This window comes from Kryptolebias marmoratus, linkage group LG4 (genome assembly GCF_001649575.2).
Source record: "Kryptolebias marmoratus isolate JLee-2015 linkage group LG4, ASM164957v2, whole genome shotgun sequence".
NCBI lineage: Eukaryota > Metazoa > Chordata > Actinopteri > Cyprinodontiformes > Rivulidae > Kryptolebias > Kryptolebias marmoratus.
In genome coordinates, this window is record NC_051433.1 from 29,494,334 (window position 1) to 29,500,333 (window position 6,000).

Sequence of the window (6,000 nt, forward strand, 5' to 3'; positions counted from 1 at the left end):
CTAACTTCTTTTTTCTGCAGTTTTCTATTGCGTGTGAAGTCTAAACAATGAAAAGAGAAAGTTAGTCAGTGTTTGAATCACTGTATGGAAAGATTTTCAATATTTATACAGAAAATATATACAAAAAGTTTAAATGTGTGATGGCAGAGTTTATTGGGTCAGAATCACAAAAAGCAACAGAGATACTTCACTATCAGAACAATGTGACAGTTCCAACTGACACATGAATACACTTGAATAGAAAGAGTTTAATCCTGAGTCAACAATATAAGACTAGTTTAAAGTGATCGCCTGCATAGAAGTACAAAATATGGTGATTGGAATTTTCTTTTAACAAATCTGACCTGTTGGAATATATTTTAAATGGTCTATAAAATTTTTTAACAAATAACCTATTATTATTCTTTTACAGATTTACCTTTTTTTTTTTAACTTACTCTTAAAGGGGACCTATTATGCTTTCTTAAACAAGTCAGGACAGGTCTGTGGGCCATACAAAACATGTTCATTACATTTAATACACAAAATCATTCTCAGATATTGAGATTTCACCTGATCAGTTGTGTTTAGAGCTCATTTCAGAATGAGCAGTTTTAGCGCTACGTCACTTTTATGCAAAAATGCTGCAGTTGGCCACGCCCCCCAACACCTGACACCCCACTTACGCACTTTGCTAAAAAACATAAAAAGTCACGGAAGGATGAAACGCTGCAGATCTGACGCACATTTATATCGTTATTAATTCAAACTCTGAGGATTCTGACTTTGGGACAGGGGCACTTAGCAGTTCCGAACCGACATTTGTCGAGTCAGGACACTGGCAATCAGCAGATCCTAAACCAGAAAAGTGTCCGCACGGCTGCCTTGTAAAGATTAGTTTTATTTATTTTTTCCAACTTTTCTTCTCTTTTATTAACATATTTTTAATGTTAGTTTAGACAAACCTGCTGTGACTTTAACAGAGACGTGTTTCTGGGACAGCTGAGCTGTTCAAACTACAACTTTCTTTGGTGATATCCCGGGGACATCGCCATCAAAAATAAAATGAAGCCATGCAGCTCTGTTCTCCATGATGGGAGAACATGCATGGACACATGTTCTATACTGCAGCTGACAACAGAACATTTTCCTTTTCCAGCAGACATTTTTCAGCAGCAAAACCAGCAGAACAAACATGATGGTCTTCTTGTAATGAAGTGGGTGGAGCTCCACTTGGGTTGCTAGATGAGGGGCGGGGCTCAGTTTGGTGTTGCTAGGTAACAGGGATTGTGACACAATAATCCTGAGGTTTTTGAAACAGATTGTTTTGCAGATGCCAGAAAACATTTACTTATTGTCAAAAAACGACTGGGTGTTTTGTTTTGTTTTTTGCGATTTGACTGTTTCTAGAAGCAGTAGATACCTAAATGGAAGTACAAAAACATGAAAAAAGGACCTATAAAGGCTCTGTTTATAGGTCCCCTTTAACAACTTCTGTAGTTAGGGTTAGGGTTAAATGTGAAGTTAGCCCCTACAGAGGAAGGATAACAGATAACTTTGTGCCTCCCCTTCCTGTATTTTTTAAGGGTAGTGCCTTTGAATGTATAATAAAAAGTGTAGTAACATAACATTTAGTGCAGCTTTTTGCTACTAAAAAAGAAGTTTTTTTAAAGCTGATGTGTTGTGCCAAGGTTCAGCCATTCCAGCATCTACAGAAGTAGTGTAAGGTTGCCCCACCCCTCCATAAACTGCCAAATTAGCAATTTTACAAGGGTTTAAAGGGTCATTTCAGAAAGTAAAATCAAAATAACAAGAGTTTTTTTCCTCTTCTGTCTTTAATAGAAATAATGATTAGACTTGAAAGGTTGCTAATAGATACCAGAGCTAACACAGTGTGAGGCTGCTGACTCTTTGCCAAGTCCCCCCACTCACTCTCTCTCTCTCACACACACACACACACACACACACACACAAACATACCCCCCTGGATTCATCTAAACAAGCTCTAAGTGAGACAAAGAACAACAGACTACACAAACAAGTCCAAAATTAAAAAAAATAAAACCTGAACAACTGGACTTTGATTTTGTAGTTGAAGACCTTTTGCTCCCCATCCAGGGAGCTTTCTCAATTCAAAACGGGAGATTGTGGCGTTTCAAGTTTTAAACTGTATGAGATGCTCTGTTTATGCAGCTAAATTCACATGCAGATTAATCTCAGTCTCCTCCCAGTAGAGAGTCATTAGGGTTGTTGTTTACCTGGCTCACAGAGAGATGCTTTAGTTACATATATGAAAGTGTGAATTAGAGGAAAAAAGATTTAATATCAGGTTTAATGCTTCATTGTATCTGGATGACTGAGGTTCTCCACCAGCATACACAAACAAGGATGAAAACATCCTTAGCTGTTGTGCTGACTCTGGTGTATTTACACTGATTCTTACTGCTGACATGTTGATTAATATGCATTGTCCTAATTTAAATAATAAAGAAAATGAATGAATGAATGAATCCCGGACTAAACTAGGCTAATAGGTTTAATTCAAGGGGAACTGGTTGTAGTGCAGATTTTTCCAACAGCTGAACACCGATCAACAAAAATAAAAACTATTTCTATACATAAGATGATCTTAGTCTGGCATAAAAGGCCTTTGATTTATGAATAATATGTCCTATCTTCCATTCTGTGAAGTAAAACCATCAGAGCATTTAATATTTTAGTGGTAATGCAAAGTTTGTTCTTAAATGACACAATCAAGTGAAAGTACATTCAGAAAATGTGGTCTTCTACTAAAGCAAGAAATGTTTGTTTTTCTTGTAGAAAATCTCACCAGTTACATTTTAATGTCTAAATTACAATCTGAGCTTTATTGTTTGATTTCTAAAATTACTGATAGTGATGAAAGGATATGTGCTGAGAGATTAGAATTGTTAAAAAAATAATTTAATACTGAAAATTATATCGAATTAGCATTCCTTGAAGGAATGCATATCCTCCACTGCTTTTCATACAAGAGTTTTAGACTAAAATCCTTTCATGATAAAAAAGTCATATCAGTTTTGGTCAAACCTTGAAAATTAAGTGACGTACAATACTATTGTGAGATCTCACAAGATATGTTAGCATTCAGAATATGTGTTGAAGATCAAATTTTAGTTCAATATCTGTAAATGTTATAGCTATATTTTTGTGTTGGCTAAATTCGATTAGTGGTGGTGGCCATTTTAAATGTTAATCGGATGTAGCACATCCAGTTATTTTTTGAGAGTTTGTTTTATGTTTGTTTTCCATTTAAGTCATTTTTTTAAAACTGATTTCTAATTTTAAAATCACTTTACCAAAGGCCATCAAATAAGAAAAAAAGTCTGTAAAAAAATCAAACACCCACAAACATTTCATCTTAACATTACAACAAAACAAAAAAACTATAGGGTCAAAGTGTGGAGAAGATGCAAAAAATGCTATGCTGATTGCTGGTCCAATACGGTAACAGCTTTTGGTGGAGGCAGTGTGATGGTGTGGGCAGCATCTCCTTCACTGGAAAAACAATCTGGGACTGAATTCTATCCTCTAAGATGCCAGTGCCCCAGGTTGTTGAGGCTGTGCATGCTTTTTTTCACATGCTACTGAGGCCCCTGGTTGTCAAATGAATATTGTTAATTTGCCAATATGTCTCTTAAGACCGTTGTTTCTTAAGAACTCAATCATCCAGTCCAGTAAACAACAACAAATGAGACTCAATGGCAGAATAAGCTGTTTGGCATCGGCAGAGAGGATCTGGCAAGTTTCTCATGGGCGCAACCCACATACTCAACTCTACTGCACAACCCTTAAATGCATTTTCCTTACAAATGTTGCACCACTCAGGAGAAATAAACAGCCATTCCAACGGTACAAGATTTGTTGCCAAGGCCTTGTTACAGCAAAGAAATAATCAACCAAACACCAATTTCTTTACCTTTTGTGCTAAATTTATTTTTGTTTGCCCTTCACTTGCCAGAGCAACATGTTTGAAGAGCTTTCTGAACCTCTACGTCTTCAGAACCAAATATAGATAAATGTTAAGCCGTCAGATTTAAATCAAGTCTGCCAGGACTGGCCAAGGAAGATTACACCATAAGTCCTTCAAAAGGCTGGGTGCTAATATAGAAATGCTATAGAGCATTGAGGTAATAGTAGATGATCTATGAATTGAAGTCATCACCACACTTGAGTTGATAATATCAGTCAGTTAAAGAAGAAGTGGCAATTGCTCTAAAACAGCTTTGCAAAGAGGAACTTTTTCTGATCTTGAGAGTGTGGCTAATGAGCTCAGCAACCAGCAATCTAGCAAGCAAGCTAATATGGCAAGCTCTGTGCTGCAGTAGACGCTTTGAACAAGAAATGTGAAGACTTAAGGCAGAATCTAGGAGGAATAATATCTGATTTGTGGACCTGCAGGAGGGTACAGAGATCCCACAACCTATAAAGTTTATGGCCCTATTTTTATTGAACTTGTTAGGGCTTAAGGAGAAACTCATGTTATGACTTATTACAAGAAAACTGACAAGGCAGGACTTGACAGGATTCAGACTCGCAACACAAACACAAAGTTTTAAGGATTTCATTATGGACAGACTAGGAGCAGGATCGGAGGCTTTGAACAGCGCACTCACGTGACCTTCTAGGTGCAGACAGGCTTGTCTGAAAGGGGCTGAGGCGAGAGGGAAAGTCCAGGTCCAAGCAGAAGGTCGTTACCGGCGGGTCAGAGATCAGAAGCCAAATCCAAAAGGGGAGAATTCAAAAGGCGAGGTCCAGATAGGCGAATCGAGGTTGGCAACCAGAAATCCGAGTCCGAAGCAGTATCAGAAAAGGGGCAGGCGAGAGACGTGGGGTCGTGAGACAGGCAAGGGTCGAGATCAGGCATGAACATGGAATGAATGCTGGACATCTACAGGCTGTGAGGCTTTCAATAATCTGGCAATGTGTGTCTGGGAACTGTGAGTATTTATGCAGGCTTGAACAGGTGAAGCAGATGATACTGATGGCGTCGGCATGGAAACAGAGGCGTGGCTTGAAACTGGGAGAGGGAAGTTACTTGACTGTGGCATGACTAGAGGCAAGAGGCGTGGCAGGAACAGATGAAGCTGTGACAAAAACATTTTATATTTGTGGAGGAAAAGGATTTTGTGACAACATGCAAAAAAGGACATTTCATTGAAGCGGCTACCATATCGTACATTCTTTATATTTTGATTTCTGAACTAGGAGATTGAGGTTTCATGACTTGTTATACATATATTTTTTTTTACATCTGGATGACGTCCTTGGAATTATCGCAGAAAGAATTGCTGGTATTGAAGAGGTGTGCTGGTTATCATATAGGGTTTACACCTTATAATGTCTGAAATGACACAGCAGGTGCTGGAAAACAGGATGAAAACAGATTCTTAAAGGTTCGTTATTAGCCTTGCAAGCAAAGAATGCCACTTTCCAGAAGTGATCCAGGACCACAAGTCCCAGCTATCAGAAGTGTCAACGTCCTGCGCCCTGAGGTCGGCCAGCAGATAGTTCAAACAGTGGGTGGCGGAGGTCATGTTTTCCTCTTCCTTCAGGATGGACGTGAAGCACTGATCTCCTCTGATTTGACAGAGACCTCCTTGTAAAATCAAAAGTAAGTCTGGGGCCATCTGGTGCTGTAAAAGCATGTTGCACATCACAAACAGGGCCGTAGCTCCCATTGAGGACACCGAGGTCCGGACCTCAGTATTTCTCTGCTGTGTATAAAAACATGAATCCAAACAAGGCTTTTGGACGACGTGGTTCTCTGCGTAGCTCCAGCAGTTTCCTGTAGGAGGCGCTGCAACTGTGTGCAGCTGCAGCCAAACTCAATGTCTACGAAGAAGAGCGCAGCTTTGCTACCTTACTGCTAAAATAAAGACCAGAAGAAGAAGAGCGCCATTTACGGTGAAACACAACCGAGGTAACTCTCTGAAAATATTCTCCTTCAATTCCACGAAGCTGAAGTTGGTTTCCGATTCG